The sequence below is a fragment of the Phyllobates terribilis genome, unplaced genomic scaffold, assembly GCF_046119375.1.
Source record: "Phyllobates terribilis strain yellow unplaced genomic scaffold, ASM4611937v1 Scaffold_1__5_contigs__length_1240528914, whole genome shotgun sequence".
NCBI lineage: Eukaryota > Metazoa > Chordata > Amphibia > Anura > Dendrobatidae > Phyllobates > Phyllobates terribilis.
In genome coordinates this window covers 960,646,740-960,672,073 of record NW_027362761.1, presented here as the reverse complement: position 1 = coordinate 960,672,073, position 25,334 = coordinate 960,646,740, and positions in this window count along the sequence as shown.

The window sequence follows — 25,334 nt, the reverse complement described above, 5'->3', positions numbered from 1 at the left end:
GATTGGCGAACAGTTCTACTCGAACACCGCTCATCTCTAGTCTCAAGTGCCCTACACTTGTAGCCTAGTTATGGAGTCAGAATAACTACTATATCATGGGCCACAAAGAGGGAGGTTATGTAACGGGTCTGGGAGGCGGAACCTCTGAGCTACTATACAAGGGGGCAGTCCTTGTAAGGGAGCGGGTGGCGACCAGGGAAGACGGGCAGGAGGTCACAGCAGGTGACCGGGACAGTCTCTGAGTGAACGGGCTGGAGGTCACGGCAAGTGACCGGGGCAGTCTCTGGATGAACGGGCTGATGGTCACGGCAAGTGACCGGGGCAGTCTCTGAATGAACGGGCAGATGGTCACGGCAAGTGACCGGGGCAGTCTCTGGATGAACGGGCAGATGGTCACGGCAAGTGACCGGGACAGTCTCTAGGTAAAGGGTTGGTACGACCTGTGGCGACTGATGATAGACGTGAGCTCCCAGGTGAGCAGGCGAGAGTCTCTGGATGAACGGGTGGTCACAGCATGTGACGGCGGAGCCTCCAGGAAGACCAACAGACAGGCGGCAGATGAGCGCTCCCAGGTGAGCGGGCAGAAGTCTCTGGACAGGCGGGTGGTCACAGCACGTGACGGCAGAGCCTCCAGGTAGGCTAGCAGACAGGCAGCAGATGAGCGCTCCCAGGTGAGCGAGCAGGAGTCACTGGACAGGCAGGTGGTCACAGCACGTGACGGCGGAGCCTCCAGGTAGACTAGCAGGCAGGTAGCAGGTGTGTGCTCCCAGGTGAGCGGGCAAGCTGGTCCATAGACAGACTGACAGGAGTTGGAAGGCAGACCGTCGGACCTCGGGCAAGCAGGCAGGTGGCTGATGTGCGCTCCCAGGTGAGCGGGCAGACTGGTCCTTAGACAGACTGACAGGAGTAGTAAGGCAGACCGTCGGACCTCAGACTAGCAGGCAGGTAGCAGATAATCAGGCAGGAATCTGGCAGGTAACTGGCAGGTAACTGGCAGGTAACTGGCAACGGGACCTGAGGGCTGAAGCAGAGTAGTGAACAGTGCAACAACATTGCTCGGGCACCTCCATTTTGGAGGAGGTGCCTTATATATGGTGAAGTCCTCCGGCCATTGGCCGGGGACTCCTTAGGACGGCGCGCGCGGCCCCTTTAAGAGGGAGGGAGAGCGCGCGCGCCCTAAGCACAGTGGCCGGGAAGGAGCGCGCGCTGCCAGCAGAGCGGGAGGAGGACGCCGGGCACGGAGCAGGGAGGTGAGGGGAACAGCGTCCCTGCCTAGCAGAGGGCAGGGACGCCGGCGCTACAGTACCCCCCCCTTTAGGCCCCCCCTTTTTTAGGCCAGACAGAAATTTAGCTAGGATAAGAGGGGCATGGATGTTCTCCCGGGGCTCCCACGTTCTCTCCTCAGGACCAAACCCCCTCCAATCTACTAGAAAAAAGGTCTTTCCTCTTACCCTTTTGGTGGCAAGAATGTTCTCTACCTCAAACTCGTCCTCAGCAGAAACCGGAGCAGGAGGCGTACCTGTAGACTTGGAAAAAGAGTTAAGTACCACAGGTTTGAGGAGAGATACATGGAAGGAATTAGGGATCCGTAAGTTGGCCGGGAGTTTTAATTTATAGGCCACCGGGTTGATCTGACTGATGACCTCCAGAGGACCGATGAACCGAGGCCCTAACTTGTAAGAAGGTATCTTGAGTCGGACATATTTAGATGAGAGCCAGACTTTATCTCCAGGACGAAATTGTGGAGGATCCAGGCGTTTTTTGTCAGCGTGTCTTTTCATCCGTTCGGACGACTGAAGGAGTGCGGATCGGGTACTCTCCCAAATGGAGGAAAATTTGCTAACGAGAGATTCCGCAGCCGGGTTGTCCACAGAGGTGGAGACAGGAAAAGGAATCCGAGGATGCTGACCGAAGACTACAAAAAACGGGGATTTGGAGGAGGATTCGCTCTCGTGATTGTTATAGGAGAACTCGGCCCATGGTAGGAGATCCACCCAGTCAGAATGATGGGCATTAACGAAGTGCCGGAGGTAACTGGTCAGGTTCTGATTGATCCGCTCCACTTGACCATTGGACTGTGGGTGGTAAGCGGAAGAGAAGTCCAGGGTGACGTCTAGCAGTTTACAAGTGGCTCTCCAGAAACGTGAGGTGAACTGTACCCCACGATCCGACACGATGTGGAGGGGCAGGCCATGAAGACGGAAGATGTGGCGGATAAAGTCTTTAGCCAGCTCGGGTGCAGACGGGAGGCCAGGCAGGGGAATAAAGTGAGCCATCTTGGAAAAGCGGTCAGCGACCACCCAAATGACCGTACAACCGGCAGAGACGGGGAGATCAGTTATGAAGTCCATAGCAATATGCTGCCAGGGGGCAGCAGGCACAGGAAGCGGAAGAAGGCGACCGGCTGGCAGGTGTCTCGGGACTTTGTTGCGGGTGCAGGACACACAGGCAGAAACAAAGTCTATTACGTCCTTGTGCAGGGTAGGCCACCAGTAGTGCCGGGCAATAAGCTGGAGGGTCTTTTTCTGACCGGCGTGGCCAGCTAGTTTAGACGAGTGACCCCAGTGTAGGATCTTCTCCCGATCAGGTACTGATACGAACGTCTTACCGGGAGGGAGACGATTTAGGCTCACGGGAGCCACCTGCATTACTCTGGCGGGATCGATGATATGTTTAGGTTCTTCCTCGAGATCGGACACCAGAAAGGATCGGGACAAGGCATCTGCTTTGACGTTTTTGTCAGCCGGGCGAAAATGAAGAACAAAATCAAAGCGAGCAAAAAACAAGGACCACCGGGCTTGGCGCGGGTTAAGTCTCTGGGCATGCTGGAGGTAAGCCAAGTTCTTGTGGTCAGTGTAAATTATTACCGGGTGAAGAGCCCCCTCGAGTAGGTAACGCCACTCCTCCAATGCCAGTTTGATGGCCAATAACTCTCGGTCTCCTATGGAATAGTTGCGCTCAGAAGAGGAGAAGAGTTTGGAGAAGAAGCCACAAGTTACCATTCTCCCGGAAGATGATTTTTGAGTAAGTACCGCTCCGGCTCCAGAGGAGGAGGCGTCAACTTCCAGGAAGAACTGCTTGTTGCCGTCCGGGCGATGCAGCACCGGGGCGGAAGAGAAGGCCTGTTTTAGGGAAAGAAAGGCCTCCTCTGCTTCGGGCGGCCACTCTTTGGGATTAGTACCCTTACGGGTGAGCGCGGAAATTGGGGCAGTCCGGGAAGAGAAATGTGGTATGAAGAGGTGGTAGTAGTTGGCGAAGCCCAGGAATCGCTGAATGGCCTTCAACCCCTCCGGTCGAGGCCATTTCTCGATGGCAGACAGTTTCTCTGGATCCATTCGTAGGCCGGTCTGAGAAATAATGTAGCCCAAAAACGGAAGCGAGGTCTGCTCAAAGAGGCACTTCTTGTATTTAGCGAAGAGGTGATTCTGCCTGAGCCTGAGCAGAACCTGACGAACATCCCTCCGGTGAGTCTGGAGATCCGGAGAGAAGACCAAGATGTCGTCCAGGTACACCACTACGCAGGAGTAGAGAAGGTCCCGGAAGATGTCATTGACCAACTCTTGAAAGACGGCAGGAGCGTTACAGAGACCAAAGGGCATTACCAGATATTCATAGTGGCCGTCCCGGGTGTTGAATGCCGTCTTCCATTCATCCCCCTGACGGATACGAACCAGGTTGTACGCCCCACGGAGGTCCAGTTTGGTGAAGATTCTAGCCCCCCTCAGACGATCAAATAACTCCGGAATGAGCGGAAGGGGGTACTTATTCTTCACCGTGATCTGGTTAAGGCCTCTATAGTCTATACAGGGACGGAGAGAGCCGTCCTTCTTTTTGACGAAAAAGAAGCCTGCTCCCGCCGGGTAGGTAGATTTCCGGATGACTCCCCTGGCCAGATTCTCCTCAATATATTCGGACATCGACCGGTTCTCAGCAGCGGATAAAGGATAAATACGCCCACGGGGAGGAGTAGTACCAGGTAACAGGTCGATAGGGCAGTCGTATGGTCTATGAGGAGGTAGTGTCTCTGCTTCCTTTTTATTAAAGACATCAGCATAAGACCAATAAGGAATCGGAAGTCCAGGTAGATTAGCTGGGGTAGGAGAAGGACGGACGGGATGGACGGGAACCAGACAGGTCTTATGGCAGTCCTGTCCCCAGCGAAGGACTTCTCCGGTCTGCCAGTCAAGCACGGGTGCATGTCTCTGGAGCCAAGGTAGGCCTAGCAAGAGGGCGTGAGAGAGTCCAGGCAGAACATGAAAGGAGATACTCTCAGAATGCAGCATTCCCACCTGCAGCGTAATGGATTCGGTGATGAGTTGGATGGGGCGTGGTAAGAGGCCCCCATCCACGGCAGCAACAGACAAGGGTACAGCCAGAGGTTTGGTGGGGATGCGGTATTTCTCTACCAGGGACTGTGAAATAAGATTCCCGGCTGCTCCAGGGTCAAGTTGGGCTAGTTCGAAATAACGGTTCTCCCCGCAGACGATTGAGACTGACAGCAGCAGAGATGGAGAGGATTTATTCTTGTCTAGGTTGACGTCTCTGAGCGAACCTAGACACAGGCGTTTCCCGACCTCTCCGGGCAGGCACGGATCCGGTGCTCCTTACTGCCACAGTAGAAGCAGCTCCCCTCGGCACGGCGTAAGTCCTGACGGGTTTTGACCATCTTGGTCTGGTCGACCTGCATAGACTCAGGAGAGTGTACCTGGGTAGATACGGAGGGAGTGACGGGTTTCTGAAAAGTAGGAGCTAGACATGGTAACCTCCTCTCACGGGTGACCTCTTTGGCACGCTCCTGGAACCGTAGGTCAATCCGGGTGGCAAGAGTTATTAGGTCATCGAGAGTGGTAGGAATGTCCCGACCGGCAAGTTCATCTTTAATACGGCCGGACAGACCCTCCCAGAAGACGGATACCAGAGCGTCGTTATCCCAGGCCAGCTCCGAGGCAAGGGTACGGAACCGTATGGCATATTGGCCCACGGTGAGACTTCCCTGACGGAGGCGTAGCAGTGATGATGCGGATGAGGTCTTCCGTCCGGGTTCGTCGAAGACTTTCCGGAAAGCCGTGAGAAAAGCAGGCAAGTTGGACACCAGGGGGTCTCCTCTCTCCCATAGAGGATTTAGCCAGGCCAGGGCCTCCCCGGTGAGATGGGACATGATGAATGCAATTTTGGCCCGGTCGGAGTTAAACTGGTGGGACAATAGTTCAAAGTGCAGGGTGCACTGATTTATGAAGCCCCGAGCCTGGGCGGAGTCGCCTCCGAAGCGAGGAGGTGCAGAAAGCCGGGGTCCAGGGTAGGATACCATGGTATTAGTGGGCAGCGGAGCTGCCGGATTGCGAGACATGGCACTGGCGGAGGTTGCTGGTGGAGCAGTCAGAGTGTCCAGGCGAGTATTGACATTCCGCAGGTGACCCAGGATGGACTCCTGTTGGGACCTTTGACGGGACAGTTCATGACACAGGTCCGAGAGCGAGGGAGCTTGGGTGCCACCGGGTTCCATGGCCCGAGCAAACTGTAACGGGTCTGGGAGGCGGAACCTCTGAGCTACTATACAAGGGGGCAGTCCTTGTAAGGGAGCGGGTGGCGACCAGGGAAGACGGGCAGGAGGTCACAGCAGGTGACCGGGACAGTCTCTGAGTGAACGGGCTGGAGGTCATGGCAAGTGACCGGGGCAGTCTCTGGATGAACGGGCTGATGGTCACGGCAAGTGACCGGGGCAGTCTCTGGATGAACGGGCAGATGGTCACGGCAAGTGACCGGGGCAGTCTCTAGGTAAAGGGTTGGTACGACCTGTGGCGACTGATGATAGACGTGAGCTCCCAGGTGAGCAGGCGAGAGTCTCTGGATGAACGGGTGGTCACAGCATGTGACGGCGGAGCCTCCAGGAAGACCAACAGACAGGCGGCAGATGAGCGCTCCCAGGTGAGCGGGCAGAAGTCTCTGGACAGGCGGGTGGTCACAGCACGTGACGGCAGAGCCTCCAGGTAGGCTAGCAGACAGGCAGCAGATGAGCGCTCCCAGGTGAGCGAGCAGGAGTCACTGGACAGGCAGGTGGTCACAGCACGTGACGGCGGAGCCTCCAGGTAGACTAGCAGGCAGGTAGCAGGTGTGTGCTCCCAGGTGAGCGGGCAAGCTGGTCCATAGACAGACTGACAGGAGTTGGAAGGCAGACCGTCGGACCTCGGGCAAGCAGGCAGGTGGCTGATGTGCGCTCCCAGGTGAGCGGGCAGACTGGTCCTTAGACAGACTGACAGGAGTAGTAAGGCAGACCGTCGGACCTCAGACTAGCAGGCAGGTAGCAGATAATCAGGCAGGAATCTGGCAGGTAACTGGCAGGTAACTGGCAGGTAACTGGCAACGGGACCTGAGGGCTGAAGCAGAGTAGTGAACAGTGCAACAACATTGCTCGGGCACCTCCATTTTGGAGGAGGTGCCTTATATATGGTGAAGTCCTCCGGCCATTGGCCGGGGACTCCCTAGGACGGCGCGCGCGGCCCCTTTAAGAGGGAGGGAGAGCGCGCCCTAAGCACAGTGGCCGGGAAGGAGCGCGCGCTGCCAGCAGAGCGGGAGGAGGACGCCGGGCACGGAGCAGGGAGGTGAGGGGAACAGCGTCCCTGCCTAGAAGAGGGCAGGGACGCCGGCGCTACAGGTTACACCTGTGTGATGGCATAATAGGTAGACAATTCTATTGCATTGTGCCATGTTGGGGTCAGTGCTACTGTATTTGTGAACAAAGGGGCATAAGTTTTGCTATTGTGCGTTGGATACATAGGGGTATATCACTACTGAATTACTGTACTGTATTTTACTTTTTAGTGTGTGACAAAGTCACTGGCAAAGTACTGGAGGGAAAATATGTTTCACTGAGGCTGTTAGCTTCAGTGATTTGAAACCCCAAAGTTTGCTCCAGCACACTAAATTCTGAGAGGGGTTAATCTGCCATTTTTAATGAGTTAGGATTTATGTAAACAGCTGTAGAGCCGGTGGGAGGCTGGTCACCATATCTCCACCTCGGGGTGTGATCTGGAATATAAATAGCCAGCCTGTTGAATCATGTGTTGTTTAGTGTATCTGGAGAGGCTACGCTCCAGAGAGAGGAGCTTGTGGATTTGTGCTATCCTGAACCGTGTGTTTTTGCTATCCCTGTGTAGCCGGACCCCGGTTGATGTAAGAGCTGTACTGTACATATTTAATTTTGCTTTGCCATTTTGTCAGAAGGGCCATGTTTATTTTTATGAACTCTACATTGATTTATGCCGTGTTTTAATAAACCAATAAGAAATTTAAAGAGATAGCGTTCCGTGTCTCCCTCTGAGTGCAGCCGAGTGAGCCGATCTACCACAGGTGGTGTTCCGAATGCAGGCAACATTCCGGGAACACATGCAGCTGCTACAGAGAACGTTATATGTCCTGGATAAAGGACATGAAGGACATAATCAAACACCTGGTCCAGATGCAGCAGCAGCAAGAGAAAAACAAGCTACTGCTACAGCAGATACAACAGCAGCAGCAGGAGTAGCGGCAACAGATGCAGCTTCTGGGGCGCATCATCCAGGGCAGGTCGACCGCCCCATCCCCAAGTCCGGCTGATGACTCCCACGTCTGGAAGGTGGTAAGACGGGCAAGACAGAAGATGACACCGGGGAATGATGTGAAAGCCTTTCTGACTGTTTTTTAGAGGGTGGCTGATGGGGAGAGACTTCCGCCAGAGCAGTGGGCAGGGGTGTTAGCGCCATATTTGACAGGTGAACCCCAAAAGGCCTATTAGATCTTGGCTTTGCAAGATGCCAAGGACATGGCAAATTAAAAACTGAAATTTTGGCGTGCTTGGGGGTAACGATGACTGTCTGGGCGCAACGGGTCCACCTTGAGAAACCCCGTCGCTCCCAAATGTTTGACCTACTGCACCTGTTCCAAAAATGGTTGCAGCCAGAGTCCTCTACTCCTGCGCAGATGGTAGAGCGAGTGGTGATGGACCGGTTCGTGCATTCCATGCTGAGACCAATACAGACTTGGGTTGCCGAGGGTGATCCCCGGAACGCCGATTAACTGATTGAGAGGTATCAGGGGGTAAAGGTTTCCTTGGGAAAACAGCCCATTTCATACTGGGGGCAGAGGCCCAGAACGGGGTAGGATTCCCAAGATCCAAAGGGGCGGGGGAGGTAATGCCAAAGGTTCCTGCTGGAGATATTATATGCTGGAAATGTCATGGACTATTATAGATGCCCATTGCCCCTGACTTTAGAGCAAATGGACTGCAGCCTGGGCCGCTGTTGTTCTTACTATGTATATCTGGCCTGCAGTGTGAACTATCCACTCAGCGAGGGGCCGCAGGAATGTCCCGTAACAATAAATGGAGTTCTGGTGTCCAGACTCTTGGACTCAGGAAGTCTGGTGACCCTGGTAAAGGCCACACTTCCCCACCAGTTGATCACTGGAAAACACGCTGGCGTCCTCTTTATTTACATGGACTCCAAGGACTACCCGGTTGCCAAAGTGAATATAAAAACGAACTGTGTCCCATGAGTTCGGAGTGGTTACCTGCTACAGCCGGTGATAATAGGGTTGGACTTTAGCTTGTTTTGGGACTTATGGCGGAAGGTGTGTAGTATCGGCGTCTCTGCCCCCTGACAGGCAGAGACGCCGTCCCACTTACCGCCGCGGTCCCTGCACGCCGTCCTCCGGCGCTCCTGCCTCTGTTGCTGCTGGCACGCGCAGCTTCCCGGGCACTGTGTTTAGGGCGCGCGCGCGCTCCCTCCCTCTTAAAAGGGCCGCGCGCCATCCTAAGGAGTCCCCGGCCAATGGCCGGAGGTCCTCTCATATAAAGAGCACCTCCTCCAAAATGGAGGTGCCCGTGCAAGGTTGTAGCTTTGTGTGTTATACTCTGCTTCAGCCCTCAGGTCCCGCTGCTAGCCTGACTACAAGTCCAGCCTGCCAGCCTGACTACAAGTCCAGCCCGCCAGCCTGACTACAAGTCCAGCCCGCCAGCCTGACTACAAGTCCAGCCCGCCAGCCTGACTACAAGTCCAGCCCGCCAGCCTGACTACAAGTCCAGCCCGCCAGCCTGACTACAAGTCCAATCCGCCAGCCTGACTACAAGCCCAATCCGCCTGCTTGTCTAATCTCCAGCCCGACAGTCTGTCTACAGTCCAGTCCGCCAGTCTGTCTATGGGCTCTGTCCACCTGCTTACCTGGAAGTGTGGCACCCCAGAGGGTCTGGTTGCCACAGTGGTATTGCTTCCCTCAAAAGAAGTAATGCCATGTCTGGAGGCAAGCAGGGGTTTCTTGATCAGGAACATAACACATGCAACACTTCCTGGCTTCAGACCAGCAAGGGGAGGACCCTCCCCTTGACAACTGGATCTGGAGGCGGGGTTAGTTCAGTCTGGTGTGAGGAGTCGAGTTTAGGACATCAAGGAGTGAGGAGCTAGGGACTGGAGCTGGAGATAGCTCATCCTAGCCAGAATACACAAAGAACCGGAGTCCGAGGCTGTGGGATACTTCAGGCCCAGCAGCAGAAACCGTAGGGCAGGAGATTGCAGGTCTCCTGGCCCCCATCAGATGCCCGGAGGCTCAGCAGCACCGAGGGACCAGAACCGCCAAGGAGGAGCGAGGCATCCACAAGGCCCGAGCTGCCAGCCATACGGGTGAGCACAGCACGTTACACTCAGGGACGTGGGCTACAACACAGCTATAAGCAGAGAAGCCAAAAGAGTATAGTAAGAACGGCAGGCCTACAACTCCACCTGGCCAGGAGGACTCTATGCTTGCTCCCAGACTGACCAGACTCTTATTTCTAGCCAGTACTCCAGTCCAGGCCTGTCTAATTGCTACCAGTAAAGACCCTGGGACTGCACTATACGGACTCTGTGGTTATTTCTGCACCGCGACACCCTGCACAACCACCATCATCCACACACACTGCCCTGAAGCTAACTCTTCCTGTGGGGAGTTATACCACCTTTGCTGCTATACTACCGGCTTCAGAGGACTGTTCGGAAGTGGCGGTCTCTATTAGCCGCATTCCACAGGTGGCGTAGTCGGACATTATATAACTTATATACATCTACTACCCTTGGATTGACCACCTGGGTCACGGACCGGGTCACTGCCACGGTGACTACAACCCCCAGCATCTACAGGCCTGGCTCCGGGTACCCCATGGCCCAGGGGGTGCGTCAACATTGGCATAGTCGGCAGGATTTCGTGCCCATTGCCACGGGGTACTGTGCGCCTTCACGAACTGTGTCGCATACCGTGGTGAAGTTTTTCCCGCCAATTGCCGCTGTTTCCCGCCATTGTCCGCCATTTTTGGGTCGCTGCTCGGGAAGAAGAGGGGCGTGACCGCTGGAAGCACGCGAAGCCCAAGCCCCGCCTCACGCACTGACGCAGCGGCAGGTCCTGGAAGGAGCCCCAGCGAGTGCTGACGTCAGACGCATGCGAAGCCAGGTCCTACAAGGAGACCATCACCTGCGGAACTGCGGCCTACGGAAGAAAAGTGAAAGAAGGTAGGCCATGGTTCACTAGGGGGGAAGAAGACGCCCAATATGGAGGGAACTTCAGCCGCAGGCGTGACTGATGCCGCGGTAATGCCATTCTCCATGCCATATATACCGGGGGCGGAGTGGTTGCCCCAGTACTGAGGAGAGTCGCACACCCTGAGTGACTTTAAAGAAAGACTGGGCAGCTTATTTAAAGTGTATCCCCTCTCCGAGGAGCAGAAAGTGAGCATCCTCATAGGCCAGTTGATTGGTGCTGCCCAGAGAGAAGTGAAGTCCTGGTCAGCGAGAGACAAAGGGACTGTGAAAGAGATACTGGCCCGCCTAAAGGACACCTTTGACACCCGTACTACAGCTGAGATAAAAATGAAGTTTTTTGGGTGCAAACAACGGGCGCAGGACAGTGTACGGGACTATGCTTTAGGCTTGCAGGAGGCGCTGAGGGCCATCAAACAGATAGACCCCGACAGTGTGCATGATGAGAACAGACTGTTAACTGAGCAGTTCATTGAGGGGCTCCTGTCCAGCGCTCACCGGACACAGCTGCGCATAATGGCTCTGCAAAATCCCGATCTGGACTTTGTACAATTTAAAGACAGAGCCATCCGGGTGCTGCAAGAGTCAACACCAGCAGGCGCTGCATCCCACCAGCGCCCAGCTATCACATACCACCAGGAGGTGGCACCCTTTTCCCCAGAGCCTGTAGGAGCTGATGCACAGACTCTGCACAATGCCCCGTCTACGGACCTGCACCTCCAGGTCCAAGAGCTGACTAAAAGTGTAGCTGCACTAACCAAAACTGTGCAGTCCTTGCAGGTGTCTCCCAAGGGGAAGATCCAGCTGGCTTCCAGTCCGGAGGACGTCCCGTGGCGACAACAGAGGAGGATTCCACCAACCAGAGGGAGGAACAGTGACCGCTACGACCAGGACGGACAACCCATCTGCCGCCGCTGTCACAAGCCAGGACATTATGCAAGGTACTGTAATTTAAATGAGCAAAACCTGGGGCAGAGGGCCAACCCCCAGGCGTAAGACCACCAGGCCCACACAGCTGGCGAGACAAGTATGTGGGGGGACGACCGGTCCTACCTGTCGTGCTTGATGGCATCCCAATGAGCGCATTGCTGGACCCTGGATCCCAGGTGACCACTCTCCCCTACATTCTTTACAAACGATACTGGACTGATTCGGACATTACCCGCCATCCAGATGAACATTTAAGCATATATGCCAGCAATGGTCAGCCCGTACCTCAAGTGGGGTTTAAAGAAGTGACCATAAAGGTTGGCAAAGTGGAATTGCCGGCGCAAGGAATGATAATTGTTGACATTGATCGCCGAGAAAGTCATCCCATGATAACCTTAGGCACTAATGTCATTGAAAATTGTCTTTCAGAAATTGTCTTGTTACAGCAGGTTGTGGAAACCGCCAGTTCCAGTCAGCAGCGGGTTCTGCAGAGAGAGATCAGAGCCCTGATGAGACGACAACAGGTAGAACTGTCTGGTGGTGAAATTGGCAGTGTCAGAATGAGTGACCCATTCCCCATTGCCATGCCCCCAAGAAGTGAGATGATGATATGGTGTCGGGCAGCAATCGGTCTCGGGGGTCGAGATTACCAGGCCCTGGTGGAGCCCGTATACTCTGACAGTAGGCCCACCATCTTGACAGCCAGGGGGGTGGTTGATGTCCGCCATGGGAGAGTGCCAGTCCGCATCCTGAATATTGGGGAGAAAGAAGTCCATTTGCCCCGGTATGCTACCCTTGCCAAATTATTCACCGTCAGCAACAATTCTATAAAAACAGTTGAACCCTAGCCTCCATCCAAACCGGCGGAGGATAATGGCTCCAAGGGACAGATGGAGGACTGGTGTCAGAAGCTACACGTGGGCACTGACTCCACCCCTCAGCACCAAAAACATGGAGTATACCGGGTGGTCCAGGAGTATGAAAGGGTCGTCAGCAAACACCCGCTCAATTTCGGGCAGGTGAAAGGGGTTCAACACCATATCCCCACGGGAGACCATCCACCCATAAAAGAGCGGTACTGGCCTGTACCCCCTCCACACTACCAAAATGCCAAAGGGATGTTACGAGAGATGAAGGAGGCTGGGGTGATAAGAGACAGTTGTAGCCCCTGGGCAGCTCCATTAGTTCTCTTAAGGAAAAAAGATGGCACAATGAGAATGTGTGTAGACTACAGGCAAATTAACCGCATCACACACAAAGATGCATACCCATTACCCAGGAATGAGGAGTCACTAGCTGCCTTAAGATCTGCTAATTATTTCTCTACTTTGGATCTCACTAGTGGGTATTGGCAGGTTCCTGTGGCAGAGGCGGATAAAGAAAAGACCGCATTCACAACCCCGATGGGCCTCAGCGAGTTCAACTGCATACCATTCGGGCTCTGCAATGCCGCAGGAACCTTCCAGCAGTTGATGGAATGCTGTCTAGGACATAAGAACTTCGAGACAGTCCTGCTGTACCTGGATGACGTCATAGTATACTCCAAGTCCTATGAAGATCACCTGAAGCACCTGGCAGAGGTGTTTGAAGCCCTAGCTGGTTTTGGCTTAAAGGTGAAGCCATCAAAATGCCATCTGTTGAAGCCCAAGGTACAGTACCTAGGTCATGTGGTAAGCGCTGAAGATGTAGCACCAGACCCTGACAAGGTCACAGTAATCAAGGACTGGCCAAGACCCTCCACTATCAAGGAAGTGCGGCAGTTCCTCGGGTTGGTGAGCTACTACCGAAGATTTATCCAAGGCTTCACCAAGATGGCGGCACCTCCTCCAAATTCACCGTCTTCACGGATAACAACCCGCTGACGCACCTGGACGCTGCGAAACTTGGTGCCTTGGAACAAAGATGGATGGCCCGATAGTCTAATTATGAGTTCACCATCAAGTACCGGGCAGGGCGCAAGAATGCAAATGCTGATGCGCTCTCCAGGATGCCTAACTTGCCAGATGGGGGAGAAGACCCGGAGGAACTGGAGGAGATCGAGATCCCCGCTTTCCACCGTCATGGGGTAACCCAGTGCTCCCACTGTGTGAAGAACAGGTGCTCTGCCAACAGAGAGGCCACGTTCAATCCATTGCCCCACCATGGATGGGCAGAAACGCAAGATAGTGACCCGGCTGTCCGCCTAGTCAAGGAGTTGCTGACACGAGCTGACTCGTACCCTGATCCAGATGCTCCAGAGGAGACAAAACAGTTGTGGAAGGAGAAGGGCAAACTATTCATCTATGAAGGGAAGCTGTGTCGAAGAGCCATCAACTCCCCGACACTTGAACTGGTCTGGCAGGTGGTAGTCCTGAGGCGGGATGCGTCGATGGTCTTGGAAGCATACCACGATGGAGCAGGACACTGTGGCTGGAAGAAGTTGGAAGTCCTGCTACGTGAACGGTTCTACTGGGCTGGCATGAGGAAAGCAATCGAGAGGTGGTGTCGAGAATGCGGACCATGCAACCTGAGAAGAAAAGACCGTGACAGCCAGAGGGCCCCCCTGCAGCCCATCATCACCAAACAGCCACTTGAACTGGTAGCCCTGGACCATGAGAAGCTAGCCCCAAGCAGGTCAGGCTATGTCTACGCTCTCACCATCGTAGACCACTACTCCCGGTTCCTGGTAGTAGTGCCAGTAAAGGACCAGACGGCTCAGACAGCAGCCAAAGCCTTCCAGCAGCACTTCTGTCGCCCGCATGGTTACCCTGACCGAGTGCTTACTGACCAAGGTCCAGCCTTCGAAGCGGAGGTGTTCCAGGAATTCTGCAACCTGTATGGCTGCAAGAAAATCAGGACAATGCCGTACCACCCCCAAACCAACGGGTTGTGCGAGAAGATGAACCAGGTGTTGATAGACCTGTTGAAGACGTTGCCCCTGGAAGAACGCAGTCTGTGGCCAGAAAAGTTGCCAGATTTGGTGGACCTCTATAACCATATCCCAGTGAATTCCACCAACTGCACACCTGCTTACCTGATGAGAGCAAGGCCTGGTAAGCTACCCATCGACCTGGACATGGGAGTCCTAACACCAGAGACCGCCTCACCGGATGCAGATTGGGACACTGAGCGGCAGCAACAATACCGCAAAGTGCAAAAGAGTGTTGAAATTAGTCTGTCCCAAGCAAGACAGAAACAAGAGAAGACCTACAATCAACACGCACCTGCTGTCCCCTTGTCACCTGGAGAGCAAGTCCTTAAGAGGAAGAGGCGACTCCACAAATTGGATGACCAGTGGGAGGAAGAGCCGTACACATCCTACCCTCGAGTCATGATAACACCAAAGTGTGCCTCATTAGTAAGGATGGAGGAGAAACATCAGCAACAGTTTCAAGAGACCACTTGAAGAAATGTCCCGAGCAACTGCAATACCCTAAAGAGGACCAAGATAGCCCTCAACCCACAAAGGAAGTGGAAGAAATGGTCAAAACAGTACTCGGAGAATTTCCCCGGTCGTGGACACAAGTGAACAATGCAATTGTTGTGCCAGTCCTTACCTTTCTCCAACCAGCCCCTCAGGAAGCTGCAGAAGTCCCAGAAGAGTTGGAAGAACAGTTGGCCCCAGAGGCAGAAGTTTCCCCATCAGCAGACCAGGAGAATCAACCCTCTGCTAATAGTGAACCTGTCGTACCCATGGTAAGCCAAAGAATCCGTAGGAAGTTGCCCAACCTACCAGTGTCACCTCAAAATACTAGTGATGTAGTTCACACTGAACCCACCACACCAGGGGTAGACACAAGGGACCAGGGTAGAGCACTGACAGATAGTGTACTCCGTAGATCCACCAGAAGTACAAAAGCTCAGCCCCCTGCCCGTTGGAGAATTTAAAATGTAAAGTTTAAAGTATAAGAAAAATTTGAAATGTTATATACAGTATGTGTGTTTTTCCAGTTACCCGAAAGGGATCCAGAGACTTTTAGGTTATGGACAGTGAATAACCAAGAACTTTCCCTTATAAATAGTTGCACTTGTAAAAGTGCCCCTTTGTGACAGACCACTGAACAAAAACTTGTTGGAGGTGGCCGAAGATGTTGTCCAACACTTGGATCATCAATGCCCTGCAGCCACCCCAGGGCCTCCGTGGAGGGTTTTGGACGGGTCCCTCAAATTACACCTTGCCCAGTGGAATGGACACCTGGTTGCAGATTATACTGTAACCTATCAAGGACTGTAATGTTTGTAAATATTCTAATGTGCCTGTTAATGTAAAATGCTATTGTTACTTTTGAAAAATATGTTCAGTCCCAGAGTACTGAAATTAACTAGGGGGGAATGTGGCACCCCAGAGGGTCTGGTTGCCACAGTGGTATTGCTTCCCTCAAAAGAATTAATGCCATGTCTGGAGGCAAGCAGGGGTTTCCTGGTCAGGAACATAACACATGCAACACTTCCTGGCTTCAGACCAGCAAGGGGAGGACCCTCCCCTTGACAACTGGATCTGGAGGCGGGGTTAGTTCAGTCTGGTGTGAGGAGTCGAGTTTAAGACATCAAGGAGTGAGGAGCTAGGGACTGGAGCTGGAGATAGCTCGTCCTAGCCAGAATACACAAAGAACCGGAGTCCGAGGCTGTGGGATACTTCAGGCCTAGCAGCAGATACCGTAGGACAGGAGATTGCAGGTCTCCTGGCCCCCATCAGACGCCCGGAGGCTCAGCAGCACCGAGGGACCAGTACCGCCAAGGAGGAACGAGGCATCCACAAGGCCCGAGCTGCCAGCCATACGGGTGAGCACAGCACGTTACACTCAGGGACGTGGGCTACAACACAGCTATAAGCAGAGAAGCCAAAAGAGTATAGTAAGAACGGCAGGCCTACAACTCCACCTGGCCAGGAGGACTCTATGCTTGCTCCCAGACTGACCAGACTCTTTTCTCTAGCCAGTACTCCAGTCCAGGCCTGTCTAATTGCTACCAGTAAAGACCCTGGGACTGCACTATACGGACTCTGTGGTTATTTCTGCACCGCGACACCCTGCACAACCACCATCATCCACACACACTGCCCTGAAGCTAACTCTTCCTGTGGGGAGTTATACCACCTTTGCTGCTATACTACCGGCTTCAGAGGACTGTTCCGCAGTGGCGGTCTCTATTAACTGCACTCCACAGGTGGCGTAGTCGGACATTATATAACTTATATACATCTACTACCCTTGGATTGACCACCTGGGTCACGGACCGGGTCACTGCCACAGTGACTACAACCCCCAGCATCTACAGGCCCGGCTCCCGGTACCCCACGGCCCAGGGGGCACGTCAGAAGCACCTGCCCGTTACCTGCCGTGCCTGCCAGCCCGCTTACCTGGAAGCTCCTGCCTGTTACCTGCCGTGCCTGCCAGCTCGCTTACCTAGAAGCACCTGCCTGTTACCTGCCGTGCCTACCAGCCAGCCTACCTGGAGGCTCCTGCCTGTTACCTGCCGTGCCTGCCAGCCCGCCTACCTGGAGGCTCCTGCTTGTTACCTGCCATGCCTGCCAGTCCGTTTGCCCGGATTACCCGTCAGCCTGCCTGCCGTGCTCATCTGCTGTACCGGTCAGTCCCTGCCTTCTGACCCGTGGGAGTCACCTGCTCTCATACAAGGTCGGTCCCCAGAGTAGCACCTGGTCCCTCTGCTCGGTCCTTCCCTGGTCACGGAGTCGATTGAGCCGCCGTACGAGCTTGGTCGGTCCGAGTTGATACCTAGTTACGCCCCTCTGGCCCCTCCTTGCACCGCAGCACAGAGGTTCCACCACCCGGATCCGTAACAAGGTGGAGGTACCAAGTAACTCAGACAGGAGCTGGTTCAACCAGGACCAATCCGCATCGCAGTCGGAGGCGGATGAGTTTCCGATGTGTGTCCTTGCTGGTGATGAGGACAAGACGGTCACCAATGAGGCTCAGATTCCTGAATTGGTGGATTCTGGGGGGAATTTTGGGACTGCTCAAATGCAGGATCTGTAGTTATAAGGTGCATGTATGTAGATCTAAATGTGGGGAACAGAGCGCACAATAGGGTGATACCCTATGGAGGGAGAGTAAGAGAGTGCTGGTCACACTCACCTGATGGAGTTGTGATAGGCACAATTCCTATGAAGGCATGAAGAAAAACAGCTGCTGCTGCCCCGTGACTGGAAGATAAATCCTCCAGGAGATATTGGATCCAGTTGGATGAACACGTAAGTGGGCTGTGCTGCTGAAGTAAATCAACTCTTCAGAGATGATGATGAAGAAAAGGCTTTTTATTAACAACGCATTTCAACGCCGTTCTGGCGCCTTTTTCAAGCAAAAAAACCCAAATGTCAGAAGGTACAAATGTTAAAAGGTGCATGTGACATGATAAATGGGGTCGCTCAAGAGACGGGGGCGGACACCAGGTTTCCATATTTCACTTTAAATTAGGAGCTGCTATATCGAGTCACTAATCTGATAGAGCAGTTGTTAGTACCGGGTCCCTATAGACTTAGGGTATTAGACCTGGCCCATTCTCATGTCTTGGGTGGGCATCTGGGAGTAGACAAAACTTGAGAGGGGGTCCTTCAGAGGTTCTACTGGCCTGGATGTCACAGAGAGATTGTTAGCTACTGCCGGTCCTGCCCTACCTGTCAGCTAACTGCTCTCGTATCCCACTTCTGAAGTCTCCTAGTGCCATTTCCTATTGTAGAGGTCTCAATTAATCGGATTGCCATGGACCTTGTCGGGCCCTTGGTCAAGTCCGCCAGGGGACACAATACATCGTGGTAGTGTTGGACTATGCAACTCGGGCCCCGGGGGCGGTACCACTGAGAAATTCCTCCGCCAGGAGTGTAACCCGAGAGCTAGTTCATATTTTTTCCCGGACGGGCATGGCAAAGGAGATTCTGACGGACCAGGGAACTCCTTTAATGTCCAAGGTAATGAGAGAGTTGTGTAAGGCTCTCCAGATTACACAACTCCGGACGTCGGTGTACCATCCGCAGATGGACGGTCTGGTGGAGAGGTTCAACAAGACCTTGAAATCCATGCTGAAGAAGGTTGTGGAGAAGGATGGACGAGACTGGGATTGCCTACTGCCATACCTGTTGTTCTCCATTAAGGAAGTCCCACAGGCCTCTACAAGATTCTCACCGTTTGAGCTGCTGCACGGACGGCACCCTCGGGGACTTCTGGATATTGCAAAGGAGACCTGGGAAGCAGAGGTTACACCCCACTAGAGCATCATCGAGCACATGACCCAGATGCAGGACCGGATCGCGAAGGAGATGCCAATTGTGAAGGAGAGCCTCCTTCAAGAACAAGAGGCCCAGGCAAGAGTCTACAATCGGGCTGCAAGGCTGAGACAGTTCAGCCCTGGAGACCGGGTATTGGTGTTAGTTCCCACGATCAAAAGTAAATTTCTGGCCAAGTGGCAAGGGCCATACGAGGTGGTCGAGAAGTTGAGGGACGTCAACTACAAAGTCCACCAACAAGGAAGAAAGCCATATCAGATATACCACATCAACCTGCTTAAACCATGGCAAGACAGGAAACTGGTGGAAGCTACGTGTTTGGGGGCCAATCCTGAAGCCAGGGTCGAGGAGGTCACAGTCGCAGAGACACTGGCACTGGGCCCAGGAGCAACAGCGCTGAGAACTGCTTCAGCGAAACTTAGACCTGTTTTTGGAGTTGCCTGGATGTATGCAGGTCGTGGAGCATGAGATTTTGACGGAACCGCATGTACGGGTGAACCAGAAGCCATATTGAATCCCCGAAGCCCGCCGCGAGGTGATTTCGAAGGAGTTGAGGAGAATGTTGAGCCTGGGCATCATCGAGGAGTCAAGAGCGGCTGGTCCAACCCCATTGTCCTTGTGCCGAAGCCGGACGGAGAGTGGCGTTTCTGTAACAACTACAGGAAGCTAAATGAAGTGTCCAAATTCTGATGTAAGGACTGTACTTTACTTTTTTTTTTTTGCTTTGCCATTATGCCAAAAGGGCCGTGTTTATTTTTATGAACTCTACATTAGTTTATGTCATCATTTAATAAACCAATAAGAAATTTAAAGAGACAGCGTTCCTTCAAGTGCAGCCAAGTGAGCTGATCTACCACAAGTGATACTTTTACTGTGGGACAAAAGAGAGGTACTGTTACTGTAGAATTTTGGGAAAAGTGGAAATAGTGATCTAGAAGGGATTGACCATAGATGCCTGTCTGTTACATTCTGCAGAGACAACTAATTGCTAGAAGAAGTCATAGCGGTCTGCACAAGATGAAGAACAAAAGAAAAAATGAATGACTTCAATTGGAGACATTATATTGAGTATCTAGAATTACCTGCATTGAAAATACTGATACATTCCACTATACAGTAATTGAATGGGGGTAATATTATTTTTAGTACAGTGATTTGTATTAATCAGTATGGCAGTATTATTCAGTCACTATTCTGACGCAATATATGGTCATGGTGTGATGGTATTTGTCTCTTGTATACAGTATCATTGTAATATTGGTCTTGGTATAGCGGAAGTTGTTCAGTAATAGTATGAGGATAATATTTGTTGTTTGGTAACTTTATATCTAAAATTTTGAAGTATTATTTAGAAAATTATCTTATTGCTATGTTTTCTGTGAGTTAAATATTGCATTTATTTTACTTGAGAGGCTAACACAGACTCTATCAACACTACTGAGGCCCAAGTATCTGAGCAAGGAGCTTGTGGGGTTGAGTCCAAGTCCAAATGTAGCCCTGGGGCCCATAGGACTCTAGTGACGCCACTGGTGAGCACCATTATAAACTGTCCAAAGTAAAAGAAGTTTGAAGTTTATACTACGGTCCACAGATCTGTTCAATCCACCAATGACATTTATTCTTTTTACACATATGCAATAGCTGTCCATCAGAAATTTATGAAGCGGTCACCCTCAGGTCAGGAGATGCTTGACCAGTCTGTACATTGTGATCCGACATCGGACTGATTATGACAAACATCTTAAAGATCCCTTACTGAAACTTTTGTTCTATAGTCTTCTATAGTTTCATTTACTCCAGTTTTCCCTATGGTAATGTTAGCTTGTGTTTGAATATTAGCAATTTTCAGAATACTTGATTTACATCAATATACTGTACATTGTATTTGACTAACAATGATATTATCACTTACCTCCTATGAATAATGAAACCATATGTGGTCATTCTACAAAGATTTAAAGGGTTATCCAGCGAAAACAAGTTATCATCTATCCTCCACTAGTTTTTCTTTATGAAGTTATGCTTCGGCCCCATCCGTTTTTAGGATAAAAAAGTTTATCTAAAAACATTTTGAATGGAGTTGCTTGATTTTTGAAACCATGTCTGCAGGATTCACCTACGGCTGCATTGAAGTGTAGCAGTTTTTGAGCCTCTACATACAGTTATACTTGTCTGGGTCCAAGTACCCCGAAACTTGCCATAATGGGTCCTGAGGTGCAAAATTTGTAACATTGGTCCAGGTCATGGTGTACTCTCTACTTCTTGTCCAGTATTTATGGATTGTCAGGCCTTCCCATAAAGAGTGACATACTGTATGTGCGCATTGGAGTGGTGCTTTAAGTAAAAGCTTGTGTGTTTAAGTTTTCTTTGTATTTTATATGTTTTTTTTTTAATGTTAGTGATGTAATTGACAAAAGAAAAAAAAAGAACAATTTAGATCAAGCAAGCATGTTAAAAGCACAGGATTTCATTAGTGGAAAGATTAGAAAACGTGATGTGGCAATACTCCAACCGAATGACGTTTAACTTGGGATTTACAAATAGTTTGCATTTTGCAGAATTCATGTTTCTTTTCAAGAGAACATAAAATTATTATGGACAGTGCATTCTTGCTTACTCACATATCGTGGCTGCATACCAAGCTTTTTATTTTGTGGTTCACAACCATGAATTAAAGATATGTCTAGTATTTTTTTTTTACTCTGCACATAAGAGGATACCATGTTTACTACTGATGGATACAATCTTGGCCCCCGTTCTCATTAGAGTGTAATAATGATGGTCCCTTCTGCTGCGTTTCTACCCCTGAAGGCAACAGTTGCACTATATGTACCGTGTTATGCGGTTTCTCTATGTAATGTGAATAGTAATGTGCGTCTTTCATATTGTACGATGGTAATGTACAGCATATAAGAATGTAAAGTGTTTGTGAGTAGTGCAGGGTAAGCACAGGGTTAGACCTGAGATAGTATAAGTACTGTTTGTATAGTTAAATAGCTTAACAATGGCATGGGATATAAGATAAGGTCAGTAGGTTTAGTCTATAGGAGATAAAAGTATAGGATATAATTCATGGTGGGTGGGGACTAGTGTTAATAAAAGGTGGGCGCTTCCTGGTAGTGTCAGAAGATAGAGAAGTGCAGTAACAAGTCCAAGTTCAAGTCCAGTGGACTGCTAGGGCCAGCATGTGTCTACCATTCGAGGCAGTGGAACGCCATACTAGAATACCAAGCATACTCTCCTGTCGCGCCTAGAGCCCAAGGTCTGGCATAGAGGCTACCGGCCACATCGTTTCCTTTGGCATACAGGGGAAGATGGAAATGGACCCTCCAAGATGGAAGGTAAAACATCCCGGGTGCAGTGCCAAACGGGAAGGGAGATCCCTGGGGCTAACAGAGCCAGTGAGTGAAGGGATTCTCAAGGAGGAACGAATGGTAGGGCTGAAGATGTGTTGTGCTAAGAAAGTAAGGAGCATGAAGTGCTGTGCCCTATCCCACATATTACACCCTGATCAACTAGGACTGACTAGTAAACATTTGCTTGTTTCAATGAACTTTGTGTCCCCTGAATTGTGTGCGGCAACTCCTGAGGATGGAGTCCTGGAGACAGTGGAGGCCTGCGGCCTACAAGTGAGTGTGATGCACCCCACACCCTACAGTACACTGGGACTGGGACCCTGTTTTTCTGTAAAGTGCTAGAGGGTAACCGAACAGCATCTCGGTCTTGACTACCGATCTTGGCCACTTTACAAGAGCATGGCTTCCATTTTTTACAGAGGTAACTTTGACAAGTGTGCTTTCACATAGATCTCAATGAAGCCTGATAGATCCTATTGATTTACATGTGTCAGATTTTTATGTTAGAAAGGCTAAAAAAAAGTACTGGCGGCTACACTCTTCTTTCTGTGCAAAGACAATAGAACCTTAACGGAATGCAACCTTGTGCCAGCGTGAACAAAACTTTAATCTAATTGGTTGTAACTATATGGGATCAATCAGAACGGTGTATTATATGGACAGAAGGCAATGTCAGTGTGAAAAAAACCACAGAATGCACTTTTCCCTTCCGTTTCTCACTTGAGAATCGCCTATGCAAGCCTATGGGCGAGCAAAAAAAAAAATTGCATCCTATGCGGATCATCCATATAGCATCCGATATTAATGAATACTTTTCCATTATAAACCTAGGAAACTGTATTATATCATTTAAAAGTCTCCTCACCTTGACGTGCTTAGCATGTCACTCTCCGCAAGGAGAAACGTTACTTCTTAGATACCGGTCTGACGTCTCTCACCCAGCCAAACCAGAACTCACACTTTACACTGAAGAGGGGCAGTACCCCGAAACACATTGTCTGCAAATTGAGTTTCTGGTCTTGGCTTTTATCCTAAGTCATGTGATAAGGCCCGTTTAAAGGGTCGATATTGACTTTTAGGATTGCTACTTCCAATAGGTCACACTAGAGTTCTTGTCCTCTTCCTCTCTGAAGAGACAGTTTGCATATTTTATCATGTACATCACAAGGAGTTACAAGGATGTAAAAAACAGACACACGGGTGGCACAAAGATGACAATACTGATGAAATCATACGAGTTTTCTGGATGGAAATTAGACAATTTTTTATAATCTTGTCTGACCCCGGCCTAAAGCATACCTATATCTGCGTTTGATCTGCTCTCTGAATTACATACATTATAGCTTCTAAGCTACTATTTCCAATAAGAGAGCATTACTTTTATATTGCCGTAGATTCCTAGTGACATCTGTCAGGGTTCCTGGAAATATTGTTGAGAACATTGACTAAACATTGCCCGTATTCTTGAAGCTGTCAGCACATGGAGTCATTGGTAAATTTGTTCATAATGTAATCACATGCTGTCTGCAGAGGTTAGTTTAGGGAGTCCAAGAGCAGCAATACATCAAAAGTTGGAGCCAGCAGTTTCAACATCTGCACTGTTTATGTAGAGTCAATAAACCATTAACAAGGGTTCTAAGTCCATTTTAAAACTAATGCTGTTGCTTTACAGTAATTACACCCTATAATACAACAAATTGTATTTAATCTTAAATTGATGAGGGCTGTACCTAAAAATAAGGACTTAGGGTCAATTCACTAAAATCACAAAGTGTAACGGAGCTTTGCTTATGTGATCTTTGTTTACATGGATGTCAAACATCTTGAGAAAACTCAGCAAATGTTACAGAGAAATAATGTGTACCGTTACTCTTCAATAGATTATATTTTAATGCATTAGACACTTATATAACTTACAAATAGTAAAATAATATAGTTATTAGATTTTTACTTTTTAACCAGAAATTTCAGTTTGTCAATAGCAACTAGCCTTACTTCCACTGACATGAATATTATTAACCCAGTGCTTTTATTATAGTGCCCACAAATACAGTACCATAGTCTATGTTAGCATTTCACAAATATGCCAAAGTGAATTATGTTGACTTCAGGAAAATGATGGAATATTAAAAATTTAAGGTTACAAGGTTGCTCCTTTTATTATTTATGCTTAACATACTATAGATAACAGTTATAATCTGATTGCTGTTACTAATTGCTTGCCACGCTTAGTGACAGAACACTGAAAATTCCTTGTATTTTATAGTTATAAGAACTAGAGTTGGGGGAATCGATTTAATGCTAATCGAACAATTCGCGGTTCAAATCACCTAAAATGGCCACTGATATTTTACACAATAACCTAAAGAGATGAGCTGCAATATAAGTTGGCATGCATGCAGCATGTAGGCACATATTCACACCAGCCACTACACAGACAAAACGTAAGATAAAACTAAAATGAGGAAATACCCTGCAGTAAATAAATACATAGCAATAGTGCATAAAAATAACATAATTTTATTAACATAATTTTGATTATAAAAAAACATAAAATGCCATCCCACCACATCAAGGTGACCACATTCAGGATGGTACCTCTAGTATTAAAACTTCACCATGCATAAAATGACGTAGATGTGAATAATGGCCGAGCAGGACCGAGACCCCGACTAATGGACTCCCAGCCATGGGGAGCTATATAAACGTAATGTCCAGCTCAAAGAAAAGGGAGGCCATGCCATCCCAAACAGGGTCACTTTGATATGGTGAATGGAGTGTATAAAGTATATAAATGGAATTTTTTTAAGTGGAGGGAGTTGTCACATTGTGCACATGGTTTAAATCCACAGGTAACCTGCAATCACATACATGAGAAAGGGGTGTTCCCTGAAATGTCACATCAGCTGTGAGGACGCTCAATTCCATTAGGTGTATCTGCTCCAAGCTATTGCGCTATGGACTAAAGAAACTCAGAATGAAAAATTCACTATAGCCATTCTTCGGGTGGCAATTTTGTCTGTAAAATGTAATGTATGATCATCCTTTAATGTATCCTTTTCATCTATTTGATGGATACTAATACTACACTGAATAAAAATATAAACGCAACACTTTTGTTTTTGCTCCCATTTTTAATGAGCTGAACTGAAAGATCTAAGACTTTTTCTATGTACACAAAAGGCCTTTTCCTCTCAAATATTGTTCACAAATTTGTCTAAATCTGTGTTAGTGAGCACTTCTCCATTACCAAGTTAATCCATCCACCTCACAGGTGTGGCATATCAAGAT